An 18,245-nucleotide genomic window follows, 5' to 3' on the forward strand; every position below is an offset into this window, starting at 1 on the left:
CAATTGCTCCTGTTTACAGGTTCCTGATTATAGCAATATGCCATGACTAGAATGTTAGACTGCACTCATTATACTATATTATAATAGGTTGCTCTTTCAAACTTCCAATTCCCTTGATTAGGCCACCTAATATTTCTTAGCAGCACCTAGTTGTTGTTTGCAATGGGAATACAAATAACTATTTTTTAGGAGTTTACAGCTCCCCCTTTAGTTGTATGTAGGATAGGCTACTGTGCAAAGCGTTAGTAGTTATGTGTCACAACTATTCATTTGCACAGATAAATCTTTACCAAGGGTTATGGATATTATCGTATGCTGAGGTCCTATTGGTAGGAAGCAGGAGAAAGAGTAGATGGGGTAACTAGAGATAAAAGGATTCTAAAGTGTTGAGCAACATTTCTACATAATCCATTTGCCCAGTTAGTCATAAAATTACCTCTTATTAAATCATGTGTGGTGCTTATTTGTTTTTTTATTTTACAGATTTTTAGTATCATTGCAGCCTACTCTTTGTAAAGTATTCCTGCTTCTGTCTACCTTACAGTACTGTGTATAGTGATTGAAAGGTCGTATTTACTATCTTTACATATATATAGTTCTTTACTACACATGTGCACAGCATACTAAATTATATTGTCACCATTAGTTTGATTTTACAAATTCTTAACTTTTTTTTTTTATCTCATTGGGTGTATATACTTAGTACTTTTATTTATATATCGACTTTGATAGTATTTGGTGTTGCATTGGATAATCCAGAATTGGTTGCTTTTGCTCAATACAAATATTACGTTTTCCTTTAAAAGTCAAATGCCTCTTCTACATTGTAAAATTAAACTAGAGAGCTAGGCAAAAGTGCCAGTCTCAATTATTTGATGATATATATATTATTTGTGCAAACCCAAGTGTTTAAACTCAGATTGTAGAAAAAGGGTTAATTTTGTAGACTAATAAATAGACAATCTTAGATTTTGCAGCAGGGTACATAGATATTCCATGAATCATGAAATGAAGACAATACCAGTCAGCAAATCTCTTCACACCTATTATTAAATCACATTTATATGAGTTGAGCCCCTCCAATTAGAAAAAAACATACTCGAAAAACTATTATTCAAACCAGAAAAAAATGAAGCTATTTAAGTATTTCTTGAATAACTATTCAATCTTAATCTGTAATCAGGTCAAATCAATATTTCCTTGTTCACTTGGGAATATTTAATAGCATTTTATATTGTTTTAAGAGACAAAATATTTTGTATTTTAATTACATTATATTGGATTTTTATTTTTTAGTGCAAATATTTTGAAATATTTTACCAATTTACTTGTCAAGGATTCAATTTGTTATATCCAGCTGCAGGTACAATATCTACCAACAGAGAGCGTCAGATATTTGCTGTAGTTATTTGTGCCTGATTTTGTATTTGGCTGGGTGGTAAGATAAGGATACATTTCTATTATACAGAGCATGGGATTTATTTTAATACAGATCTTCTCATTAACATATTTTTTAATAACAATAAATATTTGAGCAATACATTTACAAAAATACATTAAAACAAATCCCTTTTGAAATATAGAAATACTAAAAGTGAGATTACTTTTTGCTTTGGAGAGGGAATCTATATAAAATGTTTATTTTATAAAAGTTGTAAATATTTCCACTACATAACTTTTGACCATTTAGAACTTATTTTAAGTTCAGTGAACAGAATAATAAAAACAAAAAAGTGAAGTCACTTACAGAGCAAGGTCGAAAGATGAATTTTCAAGCATGGGAAAGACCAGTGGTTCATTTTTACCACAAAGTTATTAGCAAATAGCAAGCAGAACACAGCTAGCTCTCAACTATTGCAAATATGCTCTAATAATACCCATAGTAAGATATATATCACATTGCTGATAGCTCATTCTCAGCCATTTTAAAAAGATATTTTTAGCAGCTCAGATATAAAAGCAACACTGTGAAAGACTGTGCATATATCCCAGTGTATACTTTGTCTTAAATATTGTCTTTGGCAACTGTAACATTTAAAAATAGTTAATATGAATAGATCTGGCAACGTGCCAATTTTCTGCAATACATTTTAGCCAAGAAGACATTTACGTTATATAAATGATACTGTGTCAACAACGAAGTGAGATTTTGATTCATTTTCAGATTATGCACATCACCCTTCTGTAACAAATAAGATGATAACATTTTACTAAAGGTGTACCGATGCTTAAAGGGATAGGACACACCCCAAAAAATATTTTGTGATTCAGAGAGAATACATTTAAAAAAAAAAAAAAAAGTTTCTAATTTACTTTTATCAAATTTGCTTCTTTCTTATGATATTTTGTGTTGAAGAGATACCTAGGTAGATGGCTGGACCTCTACATGGCAGGGAATAATGCTGCCATCTAGTGTTTTTGCAAATAGATAACTGCTTGCAAAACTGCTGCCATAAAGTGCTCTAGAAATGGTCTGACTCCTAAGCATACTCCTTGCTTTCCAACAAAAGAATACAAATTAATAATAGAAGTCAATTAAAAAGTTGTTTAAAATCACATGCTCTATCTGAATTGTAAAAGAAAAACTTTGGGTTTCATATCCCTTTAAATCGGTTTTCAGAGAGTGCATAAAATACTGTTGTAAAAAAAAAAAATTACAACAGAATATTTAGTGATGCTTTTTTTTAGCCCTCATTTGAAAAAAACTTAATTAGGTTGATGGAGCAAAAATATTGTGCAAGTGTCTTAAAGGGACATTAAACACATTAAAGTAATTTGCTATATAAATGCACAATATTGATCGTCAATTAAATGTACATTACTCTCAAAAAACAATTATTATCCATATAAATTCAGCATTTTTATTTTGCTGAATAATTTGCCGAACCAAGATTGATGTAATTGATATACATTTAATTTGAAACTGCTACAGCAATATATAAGTTGTATATCCTACTAATACTACTTGTCATAAAGTTCCTAGGATTCCTATCAGCCAATGAACATTAGTGGGAAGAACTTGATATTACCATATTAGTTACAAATGAAACTAACTTTTGCTTTACATTTTCAAACAAAAAACGCAGTACATCTGAATGTTGTTGCATTGCTTAATATGGATAATAGGGAATGTATGAAGTCAGAGCCCCTTTAAAATCTGTATTGGAACCAGGAAATGCTTAAAACCATCAGCCCATGTCAGGTACATAACTAATTCACAGGGGCATAGAAGAATATGAGTCACTATTCCTAGCTCAACTCTCTTGACCTTAAATACATAAATATTGAATACACACACACACACATATACATACACATACAAACACACACACTCTCTCACATACACACGCACATACAAACAAAGACCCACACACACATGCACACACATATATACACACACACACAAATATACCACACATACACACATACATACAAACGCATTCTCACACACACAAACACACATATACACACAAGCACATACACATATACACACACACACACACACACACACAAACACACACACACACAAACACACACACACACACTCTAACACACAGACATTCACACACAAACAATCATACACAGAAGCACATACACATAAGCACACACACATGCTCCCTCACACAGACACACACACGCACATACACATAAGCACATGCACACAAAAACAATCACACACATGCACACACATGCACACATATACACAAATATACCACACACACACACACACATACATACATACATACATACATACACACACATTCTCACACATACACATATATACATACAAGCACATACACATATATACACAAACACTCACACACACATGCACACATATATATACACACACACTTACAAACACACATTTACATACAAACACTCATACACACAAGCACATACACATAAGCACACGCTCCCTCACACAGACACACAAGCACATACACATTAGCACATGCACACACAAACACGCACACATGTACACACATACATACAAACAAATATACCACACATACATACATACACACACACACACACACATTCTCACACATACACATATATACACACACACACATGCACACATATTTACACACATACACATGCACACATATACACACAGATACTAACACACACACATAAGTGCACACATATATACACACAAAGATATACAAACACACATACATACATACATATACTCACACACATGCACACATATATACACACATAACACACACACATATAAATACATACACACACATTCACACAGACAAACACTCATACACACAAGTACATAAACATATGCACACAACCACTCACATGCACACATATTCACACATACACACACACATTCACACACACACGTACACACATATATATATACACACACACACACACACACATACACACATATATACACACACACATAAACACACATACGCGCACACACACACACAAACACTCACACACTCGAACACATATATATACACACGCTTCGGGTTGAATGACAAAATAAGGAGGGACACCATAGCATTGTGGATGAGATTGTACCATCTTCATCCTCATGTTAATGCCCTTCACAGTCTGAATCATAATTATGTTCCTGGAACCAAACTTTAAATGTTTGTGAGTGTAATATAGAGCTACACTTTGTATTGTTTTTGATCTCACACATCTTTTATTTATATTTGTAAGACAAACCATCTTATATATTTTTATTTATTAGCCTAAAACAGAATATCTAACTTGCTTCATAGTAAATCTGAATCGTATTTCAGTTTAAATAAACTATGTATGCTTTTCCTTTGTACATTTGGAAATTTTTCTTTTCCACAAAAAAAAAAAAAAAACTATAGAAACTATCTATAATGGATGGAAAATTCATTAATTTTACCAGTCACAATACTGTTTTCAAAAGATTTTACTCATTTAGAATTGTTTTCACTTTATCAACACACAGTTCCTTTTCATACACATCACACCCCTGGGACCAGATAAAACTGTTTTTACAAGACTCACATTATAACAGAATTAATAACCTTAACAGGAAGTAAGCTCATGGGACACTGGGAGTCTAAGGATAGGATAGTTTTAAAGGTCATGGGCATTTCAAATGACATACAGAACAGATACTCTCCCACGAGGCCTCTTTTCTTCAAAGTCAGGTCTATTACAGGGATATAACATTGCAAATCACGTACACTGCAGCTCATCATAATATCCAGTAAATCTGTGACATAAACTTATTACTGAGAATTTCAGATGCATAACAGACCTTTAACAATAGTTCCATATCAGTATCTTTTAAAGGGACATTAAACACTAAATAAATGCTAGATAGGATGACGTTTTAAAAGCAAAGATTAGCCTGAAAATATATGCAGATGTATTTTTTAAAGTTATTAGTTGTTTAGTTCTCAGAAAGCAATTTGTGTTACCATGTTATAACCGAGGATTTCTTCTCTCCTGAGACCAAATAAGGACAATTATAAATGGGCTATTAGTGTGTGCAGCCAATGGCTGCGTGAATTGTAGCTGGAGATTACACTTCCAGGTTAAACAGAAATTGGAAAGCCCACAATTTTCATAATGTAATTACAGGAAAATGGGACACAATAAATTTTATTGCTAATGTATTTGTTTTTACTATATGAAATAAAACAATTTATATTACAACCTCATGTTGTTTAATGTCAGTTCACATCAACACCCACTAATGACTGGATTGTCCAGGGGCCAAATTACATTGTAATACTCAGACTTATGCTAAATACTTAGCAAACAAGATGCTACTCATTAATTTGCTACCAATACATATACTGTGTATATGCTTGGTGGGACAGTTGTGATTGGGCCTTAATCTTTGTGGCCCTGATTTTATTTATTAAAAAAACATCTAGATTTATTAAGTGTATTTGTTACTTTCATAACAAACAAATAAATGTACTTGCTGGTTTAGCTCACATTCACACATGTTAAGACATTTTGGCCTAGGTTAACTAGGCCTTTATTTAGGGCAGCTGAGTTTGCCGGGGTAGTACATTTTAAAGGACCTTTAAGCACAGTGAAATTGTATAATAAACAGGTGGATTGTAAAATTATTATGTAATAACACTTACTCTGAATTTTTAATAAGCCATATATTTATTTCTGACATATTTCAACATTTACTTCAATTTACCAGCTACCTGTATCATGTGACAGCTATCAGCCAACCACAGACTCGTATACATATACACTGTTAACACTTGCACATGCTCAGTACGAGCTGGTGCCTTAGAAATTGTGCATATAAAAAGACTGTGCACAATTTGATAATGGAAGTAAATTAGAAAGTCTCATAAAACTGCAAGTTCTATCTGAATGATGATAGTTTAATTTTGACTTTAGTGTCCCTTTTAAGAGGTAGTTCTAGGGCGTGATGTCTTCCCACTCTTCTGCTATCCTTATGTTTTGTTTGTTCATTTATTACACATCCCTTGCTGGCTAATACAGTAGCATGATTTCTCCATATGTTCCTGGCCTCTGATTGTAAGAACTATGAGGCACTAATGAGCTGTTGTGGGTGGGTTGTTCATGGTGCCCAGGGCAACAAAAAAACTAAGCATGCTACTGAAACAGAATAAAGTTTTGTTTGTATTATTAAAAACAAAATATTCCACACTAAACATATCTATAGATATACTGGAACTTAAAGGGACAGTGTACACTAGATTTTTCTTTGCATAAATGTTTTGTAGATTATCCATTTATATAGCCCATCTGGGACTGCTTTTGTACTGATTTTTAGACTCCTAACGAAAGCCCCAAAGTTTAAATGTATACTGATGTCTACATATTCCTGTGGCTCTTGTTTGTATACTCTGTTTTTTCATATGCAAGGGGGAAGTGTCTGCTGTTCCTATTTTTATCCAGCCCCTTTCAGTAGGTGTCCCAGCCTAACCTCATCAACAGTGCTAAACTGGCAGCTTCTAAGTAAGTTTATAAAAAGTTTTATAGTGGATTTTTAGATCAGTATCTGTGCATATTTTTCTTTATAGTAGTATCTATTGCATGCAGGTATATGAAAACTGGTGTATACTGTCCCTTTAATTAGTAAAGATATACTGAAGTTCTGTTATTAGCAATATCTATCATTAAAGAGATATTTGTCACATATACCACACTACCACAATCTCCTTTTATTTCAGCATTTTTGAAAAAAAAATTAAGTTTGACAAAATACAGCATTTATCAAACACAAATACACTGAAAATAAAATATTCTTAATATTTAGCATAACCCCAATTCATCTTAAATGACTGATTTATCTTTATCTGACATTGTTTCTACAAAGTTGTACAGAATGTTAGAATCTACATTTTTCCATCACTCCTTTAGAATATACGAGAATGTTTCTAGAGATATCATAGTGTATTTGGCCTTTTCCAAATTTTACAAAAGATTCTCAGTGGCTATGAGATGTGGAGAATTGTGTATGGAAATCCATGTAAATTTGCACTACTCATTCTTCCTTGGACATCAGATATTTCTAGCACAGCTTCAGTGTGTGTTTAGCATTGTTGTTCTGCTCGAAAATTAATCCTCTTCTATGTATCTTTAGGCCAGAATAAATGGCCTAGCTCTGTAGAATAGTCTAGTGTAGTTGCGGTTGTAAATGTCACTAGCTTTAGACTTGACTGGTCTTGCTTTGGATAAAAATTATTTGGTGTTAAAAATTCTCTTCAGTATTTGTTGCACTGCCCTCTCAGAAATATTCAGCTGATCTGCAAGTTGGCACTGGGAACGTTTTTGAGTGCTAAGGAGATCTTGTCCTTGAATTGCTTCAACACGCTCCTTTGATTTGATAACAATATGTTATGTCCTTCATCAAAGGCCTAAGAAGAGCACTTGCCCGAGCCCTAGAAGAAGCAATAGCAGGAACTTATAGTGGTAGGATTAGTGTTAGGTGTTAATCATTAAAAGATAAATGCAACTTACATGTGAGCAAGCAGGCCAGAAACACTAGTTTAGTATCTGCGGTCTTATGATTGCTGCTATGTAGCCTCTCCTAAATCATCCTGATCAAATCTGATCGGGATGATTGACAAGTTCTGCTCTCCTACATTTTGGTTGCGTGATAGCAGGGGCCACTGCTGCACAAAGAAATGCTTATGTACTGTTAACTAACTGCTGGCAGCGGATGCTGCTGGGCAGAAAAGGTTTTCGGGACAGAAACCTTGTCTGTCTGGACTTTAATAAATGGGGTTTATAGTGTCACAGCAGTTGTTAAAAAAGTTGTTAGATGTTAATATGTAGCCTTAAATATTTTATCTATCTAATTTCAACAATGGAGTGCACTCTCACTTTAAGCCACAACTAACATAATGCCAATCTAGGAGGCGGCCACTCTCTTGAAGAAAGGGGTGATATCCCTGAAACGTCACATTTAATAAAGTGTGATTGCTTTTGAAAATCCAGAGAGTGCCACCTCCTTGCTTGACATATATATATATATGTATATATATATATGCAGTACTGTGTAAAAGTCTTAGGCCACTATTAGATGTGTTGTTTCAGCAATGGTATAAAGATCATATATAATTATTTCTCAGTCTCTTTATAAGAATACAACCAGAAAATACAGGATTTGTATGCAGTATTAAAAAACAAAAACAAATCAGAAAAAAACTGTTTCATAAGCTAAAGTGTCACATATTTTGTGTGACCTTCCCTTACACTTGAGCAATAACAGGAACCTGGCTCGTGTAAACCTAAATGGAACCTTAATTAATATCATTACTAACACCTGTATTTGTCCTACTATTTCATGTCAAAATGACTGCTGTGAAAAATGTCTATTACACCAGGTTTGTACAAGATAAGCTTGAGGATTACATACACATGTGGTATGAGTTTAATTAATTGGGAGCATGCTAATAAGACCAACTTTCAAACACATCATTCCATTTAAAATGCCAAAGATCACAAAGTTTAACAGACATAAAATCATTCTTTTGCATCAAGAAGGCTACTCTCAAAGAGAAATCAGCAAACAAACTGGATACTGTGGTATTCAAGCTATTATAAAGACATTTGAAGAATCAGGAGAGGTCAAGGACAAAAAAAGGACTGGAAGGCCAAGAAAACTTTCAAAATCTGATGAGATGTTTCTCAGAGTTTCTTTTTGAGAAACCGGAAGAAGTCCAGCAAGGACCTGTCTCAGCATCTGGCAGCTTCATCAGTATGCCAAGTTGACCCTTCTACAGTCTGAAGAAGCTTGATCAGGAATGGTCTTTGTGGAAGGTTACCAGCCAAGAAACCAATTTTTCAGAAGGGGAACAAGGTGAAAAGGCTAAGATATGCTAAAGATTACAAAGATTTGACTGAATATCAGTGGAAAAGAGTATTTTTGTGTGATGAATCCAAGTTTAAAATTTTTGGGTCCAATCGTTTACAATATGTGAGAAAAGATGGAGAGAGATGGAAGAATAAATGCTTGCGGCCTTCAGTGAAACATGGTGGAGGGTCTGTCCTGGGTTGGGGCTGCATTTCTTCCAGTGGTGTCGGCAATATTGTCCGAATTGATGGGATCATTAATGCTGAAAAATACAGACAGTTTTTAATACATCATGAAATTTCTTCTGGAAAACGCATTATTGGGAATGTTTTTATTTTTCAGCATGATGACGATCCCAAGCACACTGCTAAAGCAGTGAAATCATATTTGGAGAAAAAAAAGCTCCACAGAGTCCAGACCTGAATATTATAGAGGCAATATGGGATCACCTGGACAGAGAAATAAATAAAAGACAACTTAAATCTAAAGAAGAACTCTGGGAAATGCTGAAAGAAGCCTGGTATAATATAGAAAACTTCAGGACAGTCTCCCCAAAAGAGTTCAAGATGTGCTTAGTGCCAAGGGATGTCACACTAAATATTGACTTTTGCCTGAAAAAGCCATTTTGTTCTGAAGATTGTGTTTTTTTTTATATCTTGTGTACATATTTCCTGTATTTTCTGTTTGTATCTTCATAAAGAGACCGAAATATAACATATGCAAAGTTTGCATGGGGGTCAATACAATATATTCATATAGAAGTTAATCTTTCCTAGTAAACTGGCTGCATATCCTGAGTAGTTCCTGTGATACTGTAGATGAATGACCTCACATCTGTTACATTTGTGTACACAGCATGAAAAAAAAAACTGTTAAGCTAATGAAAGACATAACCAAATCAGGATTTAAGATGAACAATGGTGGTAAGCCTTAGTGTGTGAGTACATGCAAGTTGCTACACATAGATACAAACTATGCAGGCTATAATTATACTATACTCAGAAATGTATTATAACATTCTCTGGCAGTGGATTAAGAATTAGGTATGATGATTGATTTTAAACTAAAGAATGATAGGCATTTAAGGGCAAGTATCCAAACTCAAATAAAAAATGTTTGACATTGGAAACAGAAAATTAGCACCTAACAGAAAAATAAACCCATTTGTTTCACATAGGTTAAAAAGTAAAAAACTCAGAACCAAGTAGCTGGGTTTGGCATTTTTTTCATGTCAGTAATAGACATAAAGCAAACAAAATTAAGATGTGTGTGTATGTGTATGTGTATATGTGTGTATATATATATGTCACTATATTATATATATATATATATATATATATATATATATATATATACACACAGTATCTCATAGAAGTGAGTACATCCCTCACATTTTTGTAAATATTTTATTATATCTTTTCATGTGACAACACTGAGGAAATTACACTTTGCTACAATGTAAAGTAGTAAGAGTACAGCCTGTATAACAGTGTAAATTTGCTGTCCCCTCAAAATAACTCAACACAGTCATTAATGTCTAAACCATTGGCAACAAAAGTGAGTACACCCCTAAGTGGAAATGTCCAAATTGGGCCCAAAGTGTCAATATTTTGTGTGGCCACCATTATTTTCCAGCACTGCCTTAACCCTCTTGGGCATGGAGTTCACCAGAGCTTCGCAAATTGCCACTGGAGTCCTCTTCCACTCCTCCATGACAACATCATGGAGCGGGTGGATGTTTGAGACCTTGCGCTCCCCCACCTTCTGTTTGAGGATGCCCACAGATGCTCAATAGGCTTTAGGCCAGTCCATCACCATTACCCTAAGCTTCTTTAGCAAGGCAGTGGTCGCCTTGGAGGTGTGTTTGGGGTCATTATAATGTTGGAATACTGCCCTTCGGCCCTGTCTCCAAAGGGAGGGGGATCATACTCTGCTTCAATATGTCACAGTACATGTTGGCATTCATGGTTCCCTCAATGAACTGTAGCTCCCAAGTGCCATCAGCACTCATGCAGGCCCAGACCATTACACTCCCACCACCATGCTTGACTGTAGGCCAGACACACTTGTATTTGTACTCCTCATCTGGTTGCCGCCACACATGCTTGACACCATCTGAACCAAATAAGTTTATCTTGGTCTCATCAGACCACAGGACATGGTCCCAGTAATCCATGTCCTTAGTCTGCTTGTCTTCAACAAACTGTTTGTGGGCTTTCTTGTGTATCATCTTTAGAAGAGGCTTCCTTCTGGGACGACAGCCATGCAGATTAATTTGATGCAGTGTGCGGCGTATGGTCTGAGCACTGACAGGCTAACCCCCCACCCCTTCAACCTCTGCAGCAATGCTGGCAGCACTCATACGTCTATTTCCCAAAGAAAACCTCTGAATATGACGCTGAGCATGTGCACTCAACTTCTTTGGTCGACCATGGCGAGGCCTGTTCTGAGTGAAACCTGTCCTGTGAAACTGCTGTATGGTCTTGCCCACTGTGCTGCATCTCAGTTTCAGGGTGTTATTCTTATAGCCTAAGCCATCTTTATGTAAAGCAAACATTATTTTTTTCAAATCCTCAGAGAGTTCTTTGCCATGAGGTGCCATGTTGAACTTCCAGTAACCAGTATGAGAGAGTGTGAGAGCGATAATTCCAAATTTAACACATCTGCTCCCCATTCACACCTGAGACCTTGTAATACTAATGAGTCACATGACACTGGGGAGGGAAAATGGCTAATTGGGCCCAATTTGGACATTTCCACTTAGTAGTGTACTCACTTTTGTTGCCAATGGTTTAGACATTAATGACTGTGTTGAGTTATTTTGAGGGGACAGCAAATTTACACTGTTATACAGGCTGTACACTCACTACTTTACATTGTAGCAAAGTGTCATTTTTTCAGTGCTGTCACATGAAAAGATAGAATAAAATATTTACAAAAATGTGAGGGGTGTACTCACTTTTATGAGATACTGTATGTGTGTATAAATATATATGTGTGTATATATATATATATATATATATATATATATATATATATATATATATAGAGAGAGAGAGAGAGAGAGAGAGAGAGAGAGAGAGAGAGAGAGAAAATAACTCATTGTGTAAACCATTTACAGATCTAAACAAGTCAGAAGACTTGCTTTAAACCCAGATACTCTCTGACTACACTGTTTCCAATGCAGCAAAGGAATCTGGGTAAAATATGCAAATGAGGTTCACAATGACTCACCTTTTTACTTTTAGCCTGCTTTTTAAGACAGACTTCCCTTTATGCCATAGCATTGCTGCATTACACAGCTTTTATGCTTAGCTAGGGTTAGTACAGTGATTTAGACCAATCCCAGGACAGCTGTTTCGTGGTTATTGCCACTCATCAGCTGGGAGTAGGTTAAATCACTGCTTGGTAAAGTTCATTTCTAGGGGAAATTCAACAACAAATGAACTTTACCAAGAAATGAACTTTACCAAGCAGTGATTTAACCTACTCCCAGCTGATGAGTGGCAATAACCACGAAACAGCTGTCCTGGGATTGGTCTAAATCACTGTACTAACCCTAGCTAAGCATAAAAGCTGTGTAATGCAGCAGTGCTATGGCATAAAGGGAAGTCTGTCTTAAAAAGCAGGCTAAAAGTAAAAAGGTGAGTCATTGTGAACCTCATTTGCATATTTTACCCAGATTCCTTTGCTGCATTGGAAACAGTGCAGTCAGAGAATTTCTGGGTTTAAAGCAATTCTTCTGACTTGTTTAGATCTGTAAATGGTTTAAACAATGAGTTATTTTCTCTATGTTTTGTATTTAGTGGAGGATTTTAAACTCACTTTTCACCTCCCCATAATTTTAATTGTTGTTATATATATATATATATATATATATATATATATATATATATATATATATATATATATATATATATATATATATATATATATATTTTATAGTGACAAAATGCTCTTCTCTTTGGTCATTTTGTCCTGGAATCATCTTGGGCATAGACTTTTAGAGCAGAAAGGTACTTTACACATTGATTTAGGTGTAAAGGCCTTGACCTGTTTATTTACAGACATTTTGCAGCAGTAATTTTGAAATATAAATAAAACAAAACCTTGCTCCACAATCTTTACTGTACAGAATAAAGGGCACCTAACTAAAGATCTATGACTGGTCTACACCAAATACAAACCTTCAAACCCATAACAAATTTGCAGACCTAAAACCCAGAGACAGCAATTAGCATCAACACATTTCTGCCTCATCACAGGTTTGGTGTAATAGCTGCTACACACACTATTTAACCCCTTAATAACCACAACATACATGTACATCACCGGTCATGAAGGGTTTTCCTTTTTGTAATAGCGCTGGCCCCGCATTATTATACCATCTCTCCTCCCTGCTTGTGACCAGAAAAAGCTGGCGGCAAGACCGTGCTATCAATTGCGCAATCCCCATAGAAAGACCTGCAACGTACAGGGTACATTGCTGGTCTTTAAGGTGTGAACAAGCGTTAATTGCAAAGGATTTACTGCAGGTAAGTCAAATTTAGATTGTGTGTTAAACTTGGACTGGATTCCTCACCTGCAATTCTCTACCACTGAAACTGTAGATATACATTTAAATATTGCATTTTCAATACCACCAAGAACATTGCATAATTTGTGGAGAAACCTATATATACCAATATAATTTTGCACACACACATACTATTAAGTATCATTTTGACTTTGCATTAAAGGGACAGTCTACACCAGAATTTTTATTGTTTTAAAAGATAGATAATCCCTTTATTACCCATTTCCCAGTTTTGCATAACCAACACAGTTATAATAATATACTTTTAACCTCTGTGATTATCTTGTATCCAAGCCTCTGCAAACTGCCCCTTTTTTCAGTTCTTTTGACAGACTTGCAGTCTAGCCAATCAGTGCCTGCTCCCAGATAACTTAACGTGCACGAGCACAGTGTTATCTATATGAAATATGTGAACTAACACCCTCTAGTGGTGAAAAACTGTTAAAATGCAACCTGAAAGAGGTGGGCTTCAAGGTCTAAGAAATTAGCATATGAACCTCCTAGGTTAAGCTTTCAACTAAGAATACCAAGAGAACAAAGCAAAATTGGTGATAAAAGTAAATTGGAAAATTGTTTAAAATTACATTCTCTGTCTGAATCATGAAAGTTTATTTTAGCCTAGACTGTCCCTTTAAGCATTCCTAATTTGTAGTTTGGTCTTTAGTATATGACTGAGTGGGTATTTTGAGAATATTAAAAAAAAAAAAAATATATATATATATATATATATATATTTTTTTTTTTAATTAATGTTTTAGAACAACTTTAAAAATAAATAGAGAAAAATTACCCAAGCCAACTATGAAAAACATTTGCTAAATTAAAGGGACATGAAACCAACATTTTTTCTTTCATGATTTAGAAATAGCATGCCATTTTAAACAGCTTTCTAATTTACTTATACTATCTAATTTGTTTTATTCTCTTGATATTATTTGCTGAAAACCATATCTAGATCAGTAGCTGCTGATTGGTTCCTGCACATAGAATTCCTCGTGTGATTGGCTTACCCATGTGCATTGCTTTTTCTTCAACTAAGAATATCTAAAAAATGAAGCAAAATAAATAATAGAAGTAAATTGTAATGTTGTTTAAATTTATATTCTCTATCTGAATAATGAAAGAAAATTTTAGGGTTTAGTGTCCCTTTAAATGTATAAATTTACAACAAATGGTTAATCTTATGACATTCTAAAATGTCTTGTCACAGAAACAAATATATAAATTGGTTCCCATCAATTTTGTTCTATATTTGTACCTTCAGTGATATTGAAAAATATTTTTTGTAATATCTAACTCTAATTATCTATTTAATTATCTATAGTGAGATTCACACTATACCGCACATATCTTAATAACTTAAAGGGACAGTCTATACCAGAATTGTTATTGTTTAAAAAGATAGTCCAATAATCCCTTTATTCATTAATCCCCAGTTTTGCATAACCAGCACAGTTATATTAATACACGTTTTACCTCTGTGATTACCTTGTATCTAAGCATCTGCAGACTGCCCCTTTATTTCAGTTCTTTTGATAGACTTGCATTTTAGCCAATATGTGCTGACTCCTAGGTAACTCCACAGGCATGAGCACAATGTTATCTATATGTCACACATGAACTAATGCCCTCTAGTTGTGGAAAGCTGTCAAATGCATTCAGATAAGAGGCGGCCTTCAAGGGCTTAGAAATTAGTATACAATCCTACCTAGGTTTAGCTTTTCAACTAAGTAGCTTCTGATCCAGGGTCAATCTGAGACATCTTGCAATATGTAAGAGAAAAAACAACATATAAAGCAAAATCTATCAAATTCCTTAAATGACAGTTTCAGGAATGGGAAAAAATGCCAATGAACAAGCCTCTAGTAACCAGAAGCAAAAGAAAAATGAGACTTAAATAATGGGAAAAAAAGGTGGAGACAAAAATGACGCCCACATTTTTTTAGCGCCAAAAAAGACGCCCACATTATTGGCGCCTAAATGCTTTTGGCGCCAAGAATGACGACACATCCGGTGACGCCGACACTTTTGGTGCAAAACGTCAAAAAAATGATGCAATCACAAACAACTTCCGGCGACAAGTATGACCCCGGAAATGACAAAGAAATTTTTTGCGCCAAAAAAGTCAGTGCCAAGAATGACGCAATAAAATGAAGCATTTTCAGCCCCCGCGAGCCTAACAGCCCACAGAGAAAAAAGTCAATTTAAAGGTAAGAAAAAAATTGATAATTCATATGCATTATCCCAAATAATGAAACTGTCTGTCTGAAATAAGGAATATCGATCATCCTGAATCAAGGCAAATAAATGTTTAAACACAAATATTTAGAACTTTTACATAAAAGTGTCACAAAAAATAAAATTTACTTACCCCAGGACACTCATCTACATGTAGTAGAAAGCCAAACCAGTACTGGAACGAGAATCAGTAGAGGTAATGGTATATAAGAGTATATCGTCGATCTGAAAAGGGAGGTAAGAGATGAATCTCTACGACCGATAACAGAGTACCTATGAAAAAGATCCCGTAGAAGGAGACCATTGAATTCAAATAGGCAATACTCTCCTCACATCCCTCTGACATTCACTGCACACTGAGAGGAAAACCGGGCTCCAGCCTGCTGCGAAGCGCATATCAACGTAGAATCTAGCACAAACTTACTTCACCACCTCCATGGGAGGCAAAGTTTGTAAAAACTGATTTGTGGGTGTGGTGAGGGGTGTATTTATAGGCATTTTGAGGTTTGGGAAACTTTGCCCCTCCTGGTAGGAATGTATATCCCATACGTCACTAGCTCATGGACTCTTGCTAATTACATGAAAGAAAGCAAAATTTATGATAAAAGTAAATTGGAAAGTAAAATTATATACCCTATCTAAATTTTTGACTAGACTGTCCCTTTAATAAAATATCTGTCTTTCCGTGTGTTCTGTCTGTCAATCAGTTCATATTAAACAGCTCTTCTATATTCATAAGGGTTGAACACTCCTGAAAGACCAACTTGCTTACCTTTGAGTTACCAGGGCCATCTGTTCATTAGATTTCTATTATTTATGTCTGTCTGTATGCCTGTTTCAGTTTTTTGTCTGTCAGTTAGTTGTTTTTATGTGAAGGAGAGACACTTGTAATGCACAGTAAAATAAGCTGAAGATTTCTCTCTGACATGAAAATTGGGCTATTTGATTTATGGATATCATGTAATTGGCACAACGGAATCCTCTAAATTAACTTGGATATCAGTACATATCCGACTCTGAAATATTCTCCTGTGGTTTCTCTATCTTTAAAATATATCTTCACAGATTCCACAAGACATGAAGCGACAGTTCTTACATTTCTACATAATAAAATGTGTGGATGGCTTTTACTTGTGTGTAGTAAAAATGTTATTTATTTGCCTGCTTTTCTTTAATTTAACTTTTTTGTAACTCCCCCTAGAAAGGCCCCTGAAATGTAGCCTACATGATCCTGAATATTGGCCCTGCAACATTCTATACAATAAGTGCACAATTAGTGGAAGAGTATGTAAACTTGTGCCTAATTGACCTCAACAGGGCAGATAACCATTTTAAAGGTTATAGTCCTGGATTGCAAAACAATGCAAATTGAGCTAATACATTTAAAAAAAAAAAAAAAAACATTTTATTTTGTATGGATATAATTAGCAATTCAGTACTTAACTAATTGTATACTGTTTGTATATACAACGGTTCAATTTACATCGTTTCAGAATAACAACCTTTTTCCCCCAGTCATGTGACTATCGAAAAGCATTGAGAAGCAGTGCATTTATTAAAATAGCCAGTAGATGGAGCTGTCCGCTTGTGTTGCAGCAAAGCCAAGCAAGCTGAAATTAATCAGTTGAACCAGACCTGAGCTATCAAGCAGATTTTAAAGGAACACTATCTTCCTGTCTATAAATCAGTCCAGATTGGAATGCATAGAAAGAACTGTTTGCAGAAAAATGTAAGTGAAGTCTGTGTTGTGTGATTATTTTATTAGGTTCATAATGCTGTTTAGCATTTAAAGTCTTCATTTCAAAGCTTTAAAAATAATGTATTAGGTGTTACTTATGACAATTTTGAGAGGGGCCTGGAACCTATCTCCCTCACTTCCCATTGACTTACATTATCAACTGGGTTTCAATTTACAACGGTTTTGATTTACAACCATTCCTTCTGGAACCTAACCCCGGCGTAAACTGAGGGATACGTGTATATATATATATATATATATCACTGTATAGAATGTAAATTGCAGGTAAATGTTAGTATATAATCAGTGGAACAAGCACACTTTTACAGAAAAAATATAATATATTTTGCAATGGAGTGTTCCTTAGTTAGACATGTTCT

General features: G+C 34.8%; 1 protein-coding gene across 1 annotated transcript in view; it reads left to right on the plus strand.

Annotated features, from left to right (window-relative positions):
* TGFB2 (transforming growth factor beta 2) overlaps positions 1–18,245 on the plus strand; it is a 235,785-nt gene that overhangs the window by 1,292 nt on the left and 216,248 nt on the right. The gene's annotated exons all lie outside the window — the stretch shown is intronic.

Source organism: Bombina bombina, chromosome 4 (assembly GCF_027579735.1).
Source record: "Bombina bombina isolate aBomBom1 chromosome 4, aBomBom1.pri, whole genome shotgun sequence".
Taxonomy (NCBI): Eukaryota; Metazoa; Chordata; class Amphibia; order Anura; family Bombinatoridae; genus Bombina; species Bombina bombina.